General features: G+C 41.9%; 1 long non-coding RNA gene across 1 annotated transcript; it reads right to left on the bottom strand.

The window, feature by feature from the left end:
- Positions 1–3,284: 3,284 nt before the first annotated feature.
- On the bottom strand, positions 3,285–12,096 carry LOC132695458 (uncharacterized). The gene is made up of 3 exons (XR_009617825.2): positions 11,846–12,096; positions 4,803–4,853; positions 3,285–3,473 (listed from the first exon to the last, which is right to left on the bottom strand). It is a non-coding gene; the product is annotated as an uncharacterized LOC132695458 (long non-coding RNA).
- Between the last annotated feature and the right edge of the window lie 706 nt (positions 12,097–12,802).

Raw genomic sequence — 12,802 nt, 5'->3', positions numbered from 1 at the left:
TAGTTCCATATTTTTGAGCTCTCCCCTGAGGGTTGCCACAGCACGGGCAAGGTCTTGGCAAAACCACGTCTCTGCCTCTCCTACCCATCTCAATGTGTCCCTTTTATCCTTTGTTGTGTTAGAGCTCATTCAGGTAGTTTTCAGGTCTTTTTCATAAGGAACACGTCCATATGTAGCTGATTTTTTGTGTCCGTGGAAGGAGATGGCTTCAGGATCTTCCTACACAGCCATCTTGAACCGCCTTGCTGAAATATTAGGACTCAAAGCCTCCTCATGGACATTCCGTGTAAGTTTAATTTCCTCCATGGCCATGATTTTGTTAATGTTACTACTATCTTAATAGCCGCACGTCCTTTCCTGTTGGGCAACTCTCCACCAAAACTTTCTTCTTTAAAAAGGAGATTTAAGATTTAAGATTTAAGATTTAAGATTTAAGATTCTCTTTTTGGGGCTCCTGGGTGGCTCAGTGGGTTGAGCATCTGATTCTTGGTTTCGGCTCAGGTCATGGGATCGAGACCCATGTGGGGCTCCACGCTGAGTGTGAGGCCTGCTTCAGATTCTCTCCCTCTCCCTCTGTCCCTCTCCCCTGCTTGCGTGTGCTTTCTCTCTCTAAAAATAAATTTTGAAAACAGGAGAATTCACCTTCAGTGGTAAGCGTGCCAGGAAATGGGGTACACTGGTGAGGAAGCTGGGGAATCACTGCTCGTCTGAATGTCTTCAAAGGGTTAGGTGGTTCAACCTCACCACTACAGAGCTTTGCAAGAAAGGACAGTTACATGGCCAGGAAAACCATCACAAGAACTCAGTGCGCCTGACTGGTGCTTGGCTGGCAGAGTGACTGGACAGTGACGGATGGTCCTGTGCGGGCTCCAGATGCAGCCCACGGCCTCAGGCTTCTCTGCAACACCAGCAGCCTCCGTAGTGGTACCAGTCACACTAGAGATTTCTTTACAAGTCCTTCAGGCGCTTCTGATACAGCTGACATTTGGGAACTAGTCTCTAAAGCTGTTGTTCTCAAACTTGGTTGAACATTAGAATCACCCGGGGAGCTTTTACAACTTTTGATGCTCAGCCTGTACTCCCAGCAATTAAATTGGAAGCCATAGGCATCGGGCTGAGGCAGCAGTAATTTTAAAGCCCCTTCAGGTGAGGCTCCCGCACAGCTAAGGTTGAAGCCCGTGGCTGTAAACCAATGTTGCAAAAATTTCAGCTTGTGCAAGAATCACTCAACGTGCAATCTCGTAGCGTCCCAGGGCCAAGTAGGGCCCCAATGGTTCCTAATTGAAAAGGAGGTAGAAATAGGGCTGAAACCCAATTTTCCTGGCCCCTCATCAGGGTATTTGCCACCCGCAAACCCTCCAGGCAGGGTAGTGAGAGCTACATTGGGACTACCTGCGTCCCTACTATGGGATATGTTGAGGAAGTTCAGACACATAGTTCAATGGCTTAATCCTTCCAGTCTTAGCTTGGACACAATTCCCAATGACTCATTCCCCATCTTGTTCTTCAGGGTTGAGACCCTTATCCAAAGAGCCCCAACTCTTCTGAGACAGAGGTGTTTTTCTCAGCATACGGGGCTCTAGACATAATGGCTTTCTTTCTGCATCCTCTTCCTCCCACCTCAGGACCCTTGTACAAGCTGTTCCCTCTGCCAGGAATCCTCACTCTTCTTCCCTCTCTCCAGTCATTTCTTCAAGAAAACTCTTCTTGATCCCCCCACCAACAAGCCCAAATTCCCCCTACTGTATATTTGTATGGTACCCGCGCCTTTCCTACATCACACTTGTCACAGTTTTAAAATGACGTATTATGTTGATACTTGAGTAATTTCTCTGAACAATTCCCACTAAGACAGAAACGACATCTCTGACTCAGAACCGCATCCCAGCCACTCGCACTGTGTGTGGAACACAGTAGGAACTCAATGAATTCTTGACTAAATATAAATCACTCCTCCCAGGCACTGGAGGCCACAGGTCCCTTACATATTCTCCCCACTCCACCCAAGACGATCACCATTTGCCTCAAACAGACAGGCACCCCTATTCTCATTTCATTTGCCAAGACGACTCCTGTAGCCCCTGCTAATCTTCTGGGCACGTACTTCCTCCTTGGATTACTATCCACCCCCAAATTCTGGACACTGTCAGCCCATCTGAGGACCCTCCTTCATGTCTGGGTACAAGTATTAGCATCCTCTGCACAACCCCCCAAGGGACTGAGCCTCCATGGACTTCTTTTGGTGCTACTCTGGCACTGAACTTGCAGAATTCTCCGAGTGTTTTGGTTCTAATCACAGTATAAAGCAGGAGGTATTATTAGCAATGTTCTAGTATATCTTATACTCCTCTTGTCTAAAGTGGGAATAATAATACCTACCTCAGAGGGTTGGTGGCGAATTAAGTGAGGTAATCTGCACCTACAATACAAGGCCCAGTCAATAAATATTTAGAATTTTTATTACCACTAATAACTTCGAAAATCCCAGTGGACCTCCCAAAATGTATCTGTGCTTCTGGGTGTACTTAGCGAGTAAGATGATGGGAAATTAATGTGGATTCGATAATAATTTTAAATGAGCTCACGTTTTATTGGTTATGAAAGGATTACAATCCAATAGTCACCTAGGAATGGAGAATAATGTTTATTTCCACTTTCAGAAAATGTGTGGCATGTCTGAGGATGTAAAGGTCCTTCGTAACACTTCCATGCCCTACCCTTCCCATGCTGGGTCCTCAGGCTTCAGGTTGGAAAGTAGCTTGAAACTGTAAGCTGAAGGCACACACTTTGGCAAATATTACACACGTGGTCTCTCCTCTCATTTTATTTTTCCTTTAAGCACACTTTGTCAAACAAGCCAGAATACTAGCCCTATTGTCAGCAGTTGCTACTGTTCATCTGTAGAAAGATCGGGACTTTCAGGCTATCTATTTTGTGGCAGAGAACTTGGAAGATATCAGGGCTGGATCCTGAGTATGGGGGCGGGGGGTAGGGGAAAGGAATCTCAGTGTGGCTTCGATCCCATCAGAGAAGGTGTGGGCAGACTGGAGAGGAAAGTAACTCATACATTTATTCTTTGACTCAACCAACCTTTATTGAACACCCTACTATGTGCCAGGAACTGAATTTGGCCTAAGGACTCCCTAGCAGTGTGACCTGAGGCAAGTTAATTAATTTTCCCATCGTTAGACTGTCAGCTGTGACATGGGCATGTAGATTAGCTAAAACAGATTAGCTAAAATAGATTAGCCAAGATAACATGCACAGGGAGAGACACACAGTCAGCGATGTAATGAGTTTTAATTGCTGCTGCTGCTGTTCATGTTGAACACAGTGGATGCAGTGTTACTATCATGACATTTGGGATCAAATGGAACATGGAGAAAAGTGCACAGGAAATTAACAACAGCAATTAAGAGGAGAAGTAGAGGGAGTGCTGTGAGCCCATAGGAGAGGCATCTAATGCAGACCTCCTAGAAGAAAAAGAATTTTAGGTTTACAGTGAGACATGAAGGGTGGGTAGTACCTGTTGAAGAAAAATCATCCTGGCGCTTGTTAAAGATGGCCAGGAAGACTTTTTTCAAGGGGGACCACTGCAGTGTGGGTTCTGCAGTGGGAGACGTCAGGTTCAACTCTGAATAGTTAAGGGAGCAGGGATATAACCAAGGAGCTGGACGGAGGTCAGTGGATGGAAAACTACCCAGACGGGTAGGATAATTCTGGCTAAACAGACCAAACAGGATTCTTGCTGAAGGCAGGTCAAGGTGATCAGATGTCACCTGGGAATGATAGGGGATGAGGATGGTGATCAGATATTGAGGGGAGGGATCCTGGCTAAACTGACTTGGCAGGATTCTTGCTAAAAGCGGGCTCTACAAGGACACAGGCGGAAGCTCCAGTCAGTCTAGCCAAGCAGAGGGCTTAGAGGAATCTGATTGAAGTCTGGTTAAGGAGAGAATCTTTGTCAGCAGTTCCCCGGGGTAAAGGGGGTCAGATAGAAAGACAATCTCTTGTGAAAAGACTCAAGGCAAATGGAATCACATTCACACCTCTCTCACGGTCAATAACCCATCTCCAAGAGAAGGATTAACTTTTGCTGCATATTGGAATCACCGAGGGATCCTTTAAAAATACTGATGCCTCGATCCAACCCCCAGAGATTCTGAATTAATTAGTATTGTAAGCAGCCTGGGGTCTGGGTTTGGTTCTTTCCCTAGCTTTATTGAGATATTATTGGCATAGAGAACGTCGTGTAAGTTGAAGGTGTACAATGTGACGATTTGATACATGTATATACTGCAAAATGTTTACCACAATAAGATCAGCTAACATATCCTTCACCTCACATAACTACCATTCTTTTTCTTCTTTGTATTATTATTATGGTGAGAACATGTGAGATCCACTGTCTTGGCAGCTTTCAAGTCTATAATACAGTATCTTAAACTATGGTCTCCCTGCTGTACATTAGATCCCCAGAACGTATTCCTCCTGTAACTGGAAATGTAAACACCATCTCCTCATGCTCCCCATCCCCAGGCCCTAGAAGCACCAATCTCCTCTGTTTCTATGAGTTCAGCTTTTTCAGATTCTACATGTAAGTGAGATCACACAGTATTTTTCTCTGACTTATTGAACTTAGCGTAATGCCATCAAGATTCATCCATCCTGGCAGGATTTACTTCTTTTTATGACTGAATAATATTCCATTGTGTGTATGTGTCCACTCATCTGTCAGCGGACACAGAGGTTGTTTTCATGTCTTTACTGCTGAGAATAATATAAACAGAGGGTGCAGATACCTTTATGAGGTAGTGACTTCCTTCCCTTCAGATACAGGTTTCCCCAGCCATCTGAAAGTAAAACATTTCTTTAGTAAGCTGAAATGGCATCAAGTGAAAAAGCAATTACTATTAATTCGCATGAAAATATTCTTGAGCATTCTCAGACCCCAAAAATAACCTCTTTTAGCTTTTTTAATATTTTAGAACACACATCTTGCTAACGAATGCACAAAAGAAGTGCAGAGAAAGCACAGATACTCACAGACACAGTGCAAAACTCTGGGGGCTTGGTGCTGAGATGCTGAGTGTGGAAGGGGATGGGCAAGGCCACAGTTTTGCTGCGCGGGGTGGGCAGCTGGCTCTAGAACAGCTTACTGCGAAACAAACGCTGAATGCTACATTTGCTTCTTGCTTTTATTGAAAAAGCGAAAATCCTCTTCGGATTTCTTTCAGTTTGCAAGAACAAGTAATGATGTAGGTCTTTCATAAATGGGAAGAGATGTAACATAAACTTTTGAAAATCACAAGATTCCTGGGTGCCTGGGTGGCTCAGTCGGTTAGGCGTCTGACTTCGGCTCAGGTCATGATCTTGTGGTCCATGAGTTTGAGCCCCGCATAGGGCTCTGTGCTAACAGCTCAGAGCCTGGAGCCTGCTTTGGATTCTGTGTCTCCCTCTCTCTCTCTTCCCCTTCCCCACTCGTGCTCTGTCTGTCTCTCTCTCTCTCTCAAAAATAAAGATTGAAAAAATTAAAAAAAAAAAAAAAGAAAATCAGAGGATTCCTTTATATAGCTAGAAGTGGGAACTATGGAAGGCACAGTATTTCCATTTTTAACTTTTGGAAGAACCAGCATACTGTGTTCCACAGTGGCTGTACCAGTTTGCATTCCCAATAACAGTGCACAAGGGTTTCCTTTCCTCCACCTCCTCACCAGCATTTGTTTCTCTTGCCTTGCCATTCTAACACGTATGAGGTAATGTCTCATCATGACTTTGGTTTGCATTTCCCTAGTGATTAGTGATGTTAAACACGTTTTCATGTACCTATTGGCCATTTGTATGTGTCCTTTGGACTTCAGAAAAATGTCTATTCAAATATTTTGCTGATAGATAGATAGATGATATGGCATAGAAATAAAAGTATGAAAATTCATATAGAAGAAACATACTCCAACAGAATAAAAGCCTATATGACAAGCCCGAGGTTAACATCATATTTGATGGTGAAAGGCTGAAAGCTTTCTTTCTAAGATGAGGAACGAGACAAGGGTGCTCACTCTCATCATTCCTATTCAACATAGTGCTAGAAATCCTGGCCAGAACACTCAGGAAAGACAAATAAAATAAAATAAATAAAATAAATAAATAAAATAAAATAAAATAAAATATATCCAAATTGGGGAAAAGGCGTAAAATTACAACATGATCAAATGTCGTTAAGTGACAAATGACATGATCTTCTATCTAAAAAAAATTTTTTTAAACATTTATTTATTTTTTTTTAGAGAGATAGAGGCAGAGTGCAAGAGCAAGAGAGAGAAATAGAGAGAGAGAAAGAATCCCAAGCAGCTCCGAGCTGTCAGCACAGAGCCTGATGTGGGGCTCAATCTCACAAACCGTGAGATCATAACCTGAACTTAAACCAAGAGTCAGACACTCAATCGACTGAGCCACCCAGGAGCCCCACGTGATCTTATATATAGAAAATCATAGGGGCGCGTGGGTGGCTCAGTCGGTTGTGCGTCCGCCTTGGGCTCAGGTGATGTCACGGTTTGTGAGTTGGAGCCCCAGGCCAGGCTCTGTGCTGCTAGCTGGGAGCGTGGAGCCTGCTTCAGATTCTGTGTCTCCCTCTCTCTCTGCCCCTCCTCTGCTTGTGCTCTGTCTCTCAAAAATGAATAAATGTAAAAAAAAAAAAAAAAAAGAAAGAAAATCGTAAAGACTCTACCAAACAACTGTTTGAACTAAAAAATGAATTCGGTGAAGTTTCAGGATTCAAACCTGACATGGAAAAATTAGTTGTGATTCTATACAGAAAACCAAACTATCTGAAAAAGGAAATAAAGCAACCCCATTTACAATAGCATCAAAAACGATAAAATCCTTAGGAACAATTTAACCAATGAAATGAGAAAGTTGTACACTAAAACTATAAGACTTTGATGAAAGAAACTGAAGAAGACACAAATACATGGAAAGACATCCTGTGCTCATGGATCAGAAGAGTTAATATTATCAAAATGTTTGTACTACACAAAACCATCTATAAATTCAGTGCAATACCTGTCAAAATTCCAAAGACATTTTTCACAGAAATAGAAAAACAAAACAAAACAAAACTAAAATTCGAGTGGAACCGCAAAAGATCCTGAATAGCTCTGGGGTTTTTAAAAGCTCCCTAGGCGATCCTATTGTGCAGTCAAGGCTATGAACAACTAGCTCTTTTCACTGCAAGGATGGGGCCTTTACCCTCCGCATATCAACGTTTTATCAGCTCGACTCCTATTATTTCTGTAGGTATTAAATTAGTACCTGTTTTGGGGAACCAATGATAATCATACTGTAGTGGCACAGGCCACGTTTCTCAGACTTTAAACTGGTAAGATTCACCTGCCCATCTTGTTAACATGCAGATTCTGTTTTAATAGGCCTGGGGTGGGGCCTAATAGTCTATAATTCTTTTTTTTTTTTAATATTTTTAAAAATGTTTATTTATTTTTGAGAAAGAGAGAGCAAGAGCGAGGGAGCAGCGAGGTGGGGGTAGGGGTGGTAGACCGAGAATCCGAAGCAGGCTCAGAGCTGTTAGCCTAGAGCCTGATTCAAGGTTCAAACTCACAAACCACGAGATCATGACCTGAGATGAAGTTGGACATTTAAGCGATGGGGCCACCAGGGCTCCCCTAAGATTCTGTATTTCTAACAAGCTTCCAGGTGATATTAATGTTGTGGACCTCAGACTGAAATTGGAATCTCAAGAACCTATATGTAAAGCTTTTCTAGTTTTTCTACATTTGAAATAATATATATACTCTCTCTATACTTTTTAACGTTTATTTATTTATTGGGAGGGGGAGGGGCAGAGAGAGAGAGTCCCAAATAGGCTCAAAGGGACATGGGGCTTGATCTCACAAACCGTGAGATCATGACCTAAGCTGAAATCAGGAGTCGGATACTTAACTGACTGAACCACCCAGGTGCGCCTGAAATAATATATTTTTAAGTACACAACATAACTGGATAGGTCATTCCTAAGGAGTACTGGAAGTACAAAGACAATATAGTATGACTATCCCTGATCAAATGATGTGCTTTACTAGACAGAGGCCAGTTATAGTGATTTGGCTGTAAAATGAATAGCTAAACAACAAACTAGATTTGGACTATTGGTTTTCATTAGAAGAGTGGAAACATACATTTTCAGGGAACAGCTCCCCATGGAATCTGGAAAACTACTGAGGAAGATGAGGTTATATATACAGCCACAGGGAGACCAATATAGCATAATTATTACCAGTTTTGTCTCTGGATTCAGACTCCCTAGGTCTAAACTTGATTCTCTCATTTTCTAGCTGTGTATACTGGTTCAGAGAATTAAACTTCTCTGAGCTGCAGTTTTCTCCCTTGTGGAATTAAGAGAGTAAACTATTTCCTTGAGTTGTGAAGATTAAGGAAGCAAATGGTTGCAAGAAGCTGAGGGGAGTGCATCTATGGCACATAATTTGTAATCAGTAGAAGTCAGCCTACTGACTACCCCTGGGTAGTGACGTGACTCCCCCTGGGTTGTGTAGTGATGCTGTGATTCTTGAGAATTTACTGCTAGTTCACTCTGTCTTTGAGAGAGGATTCTGCCCAAACCTCTGTTGTGGCCACATTGCTCTCTCTTCCTGTGTTTGATTCTTCAAATTTTGCCGCAGAGCTCTTTATTCAGCTACTACTATGTGACAATCACTGCCTAAGCACCAGGGCACAAAAACCAATCTTCTGTTATCAAGAAACCCAGAAAGGAGGGGCACCTGGGTGGCTCAGTCGCTTAAGCTGACTTTGGCTCAGATCATGATCTCACGGTTCAGTGAGTGGTTCGTGAGTTTGAGCCCCAACAGCTCAGAGCCTGGAGCCTGCTTCAGACTCTGTGTCTCCCTCTCTTTCTGCCCCTCTCCTGCTCACACTCTGTCTCTCTCCTTCTCTCAGAAATAAACATTAAAACAAAATTTAAAAGAAAAGAAAAGAAAAGAAACCCAGAAAGGAAAGTGAAACAACATCAAGAATAATCATGATGATTATTTGTGTTGTTTTTTTTTTAAGCCTATTTATTTATTTTGAGAGAGAGAGAGAGACATAAAGAGAGCAAGTTGGAGAGGGACAGAGAGAGAGGGAAGGAGAGAGAATCCCAGGCAGGCTCCGTATTCTGCGTGGAGACCACTGCAAGGCTCAATTTCACCACTGTTCACAACTGTGAGATCATGACCTGAGTGGAAATCAAGAGTCAGTAGCTCAACCAACTGAGCCACCCAGGCGCCCCAATCATGACGATTATTTGTGATTAGAACTATCAGACAGGAATGGACAGAGGGTTGGAAGATCACAGAGTACTCATTCTACCTTAGTTAGGAATTGCCTTTGGCTTTCAAACTAAGAACTGCAACGATGCTTTATTGTAAGTGTTCGCCCTTTGATCTGTAAACCCCTTATTTGCAGTTTTGGGCCATCTAAAACTAAGCAGTGTTAAATTGAATTAATAATGTACCATTGAAGTTCTACATTTTGAGTCTACTGAAAATAACAGGTATAAGCTAAGATCCGCTTTCAGAATATAATTCTATTTTCTGTCTTCTAAGTCAGGGATCAGCAAGTTGTTTTCTATAAAGAGCCAGATGGTAAATACATAAGATTTTGTGGGCCGCACATATATTCAATTCTACCCACGGATAATCCATAAGTGATTGGGTGTGGCCGTGTTCCAATAAAACTTTATTGACAAAAGCAGGCATCTGGCCTAACGTCTCACTTTGTGCACCCTCCCATCTAAATGCTCCTATTCACATGGCACACATTAAAGACAAAAAAGGATTCCATACTTTCAAAGAAAAAAATGACCTCACTGTTTCATTTTCATTTATTATCTTCATCTAGTCATGAAATGCTTGTTTTTCATAAATCTATAAATTGCCTTATCTAGAAAAGTGTTTTCATCATCATTTTTGATACTATAATTTTCTTTAGTATCTACAGCTGTTTCCTACAGCAGCCAGAAAAACTATAGAAGGAAAACTTTAAATATTGTAAAAGAATTCTTTATTCTTCTTCATCTTTCTTTCTTTCTTTCTTTCTTCTTCTTCTTCTTCTTCTTCTTCTTCTTCTTCTTCTTCTTCTCTCTCTCTCTCTCTCTCTCTCTCTCTCTCTCTTTCTCTCTTTTACCTTAACAGGCCTCAGAAAACAATGGTTAAGAACATGAACTTTTGCTAACCACCCAGGGTCAAAGTCCTGGCTCCACCATTTATTAGCTTGTGACCTTGAGGGAGTTCTTAACCATTTGGTGCCTCAATTCTTCATCTATAAAATAAGAATATTAATAGTTTTTACCTGGTAAGTCTATAGCAGAGACTGATTCAGATGACATACATAATATGAATAGAACGTAATAAGCACTCAATAAACATAGCTATTACTTTTGTTCTTTCCCCCCTTCTGCATATGGAGGGCATCTGTACCATGTGCTTGCTTCTGTTTCTGCCAAGAAATATGCTCTGAAGCATGAGAGGACCTTCTCAGCATGCTACAGTCCCATCAACTGCAGCAAAGATGTGTGGGACTCACCCTAGAAAGTCAAGATGGTCCTCAAACAAATGGAAGCAAATTTGTAATAACCCTGCTTTAACCTTGAAGAAGTTCCTTAAGCCTCAGCTACACATCTTGGGGCAACCTCCATCTACTCTGAGGTGTTTAGTTCCAAGGCAGTTAAATGAAACATCAGGAGGGTCATAAGCATGTTCGCACAAGTCCCCTTAGACTCTTCACATCACGTTTAAAGCACGAGTATTTGACGGTTATTCTTACAAGGTTGTTTGGTTTCATTGTTGTTGATTCTGCTTCATTTCTACTGTCATTGTTACCTCTACTAAGATGGGTTACGCGGTTGGAGTCAAAGCCTCTCACACATACATTTGGAATATACATATGCATTTTCACTAAAGGCCTATAAATCCTCTCTTTTGTACATTCTCCAATTTTCCAGCAATCACCATGCTTTGTGGCCTTGAGCCAGGTTAGAACACCATAGAGAGAGACAGTCTTGTCCAAGAGACTGTCAAAGGACATTCCAACTTTCCCGGACGGGTAGTCCTTCAGTCAGGTCCTAGGTATGAAAGTGCTTTGAAAACTAGGAAGCAGGAAGCAACAATTATGTATAAAGTACCTTCTTTGTGTTTGGCATCCTCTAGAATATACCGTCCAATTGAACTTTCCACAATAATGGAAGTGTTCAATATCTGTGCTACCCGATATAGTAGCCACAAGCCCCATGTGGCTCTTGAGCATTTGAAACGGAGCTAAAGTTTTCATTGATTTAATTTAACTCATTTAAATTTAATTAGCCGCGATGAAGTTATACAGCATGCTGCATGTGTTAAAACAAAACAACTTGTAAGGCAAGTAGTATATACCTATTCTCCTTTACACAAGAGGGGGAGATCTCAGGGAAGTTGAGGAACTTTCCAAGAATCGCAGACACGCAAGTACCACATGGTCAGGCAGGATTTATTACCTCCCTCTCCATGCCATTTCCAGGGTTTTTTCTTGCATATCAAACTATATAGCATTGTGCTAGAGCGTTAGATGAGATGGGATTAGATTAGATGATTACCATTATTTTTTTGAAATCTGTCATTACATCAACTGAATACTGTTTATGCATATAGAATCACTCTAACCATTCTCTCCAGCAAAACAAGGTTAGCTAACATGACTTGGACCTACGGAGAGAACTCACAACTGCCTACGGATAATCCAGTACCTACTCCCCTTGGAAGACACTTCAGAGTAGGTCTTACCCTTGTGTTTCCATACTCACCACTGAGACAATGGATGATGACCTCAAAAAAACAGTTAGCTATCACAGCAAGCTGGTAGTTTGGGGGCAGCAGCTCATTCCTTCCAACAAAGTTACACTGAATTGATTTCCCAACACATGTTTATAGATGTGCTCTCCTGAGTTCCACACACAGAGAGCCATTTCCCTTTTCAACAGCTTGTCTGGTTACATCTTGTAGTAATTTATCTGTGTGCTCCCTGCCAACTGGTTCGTAGGGAAAACATGTTTGATGCATAACAATAGATCATTTGGGGATAAATCAAACTCTTAATGAAGTCCTGCTTCTCTTCAGCAAGGCATTTCACTCAGAAGAGTCTCTTGGGATCCAGTGACGTGAGGAAAGGGAATGTGGGTGCCCCAATCTGTGAAGCAAGTAGGTGCATAGAAAGCTGGTTTTCTCCAAGACAAGACTAACGACACAGCATCCCTGGGGTCCCTTCTCATGGAGTCCAACTGAAACCACTGAAGTTGGATTGGAGACTGGAGCCTGGAGACAGTTCAGATTAGACCTATGTTTGGAAGAAATGAGAGATCTATTTTGCCCAAAGCCTCACACTTTCCTTGGAGGGACGCCATGGCCGCCCACACACCCTTGTCTTTCCCAGTTCCTGTAAGGAAAAAGAAAGTTACAAGGAGATAGAAAGTAAAAAGAAAAAGGAGGAAAGAGAAATGAAGAAACAGTGAGCAGGAAGAAAGGGAGAAAGAAAGGAGAGAAGAAATATGTAAATAGGTGAATTAGGTTTAATAAAATTTAAGTAGGTTTCCATTTCCATTTAAAACCGTACTATCATAAACATCGTTACCAATCGGTTGTAGTTGCATCCCTGCCAAGTGCCAGACGTGATGTGAGGTATTCCTAGACTCTAAAGACCAAATGTGACTTAGAAAGCTTGAGAAAGCAGCAGTTAATTCCTACAGAGTCCTTAACCTGAGAAT

The sequence above is a fragment of the Panthera onca genome, chromosome B4 (assembly GCF_046562875.1).
Source record: "Panthera onca isolate mPanOnc1 chromosome B4, mPanOnc1 haplotype 2, whole genome shotgun sequence".
In the NCBI taxonomy this organism is placed as follows: domain Eukaryota; kingdom Metazoa; phylum Chordata; class Mammalia; order Carnivora; family Felidae; genus Panthera; species Panthera onca.
The sequence above is the reverse complement of the archived record's forward strand: the minus strand, read 5'-3'. Positions and strand labels throughout refer to the sequence as shown.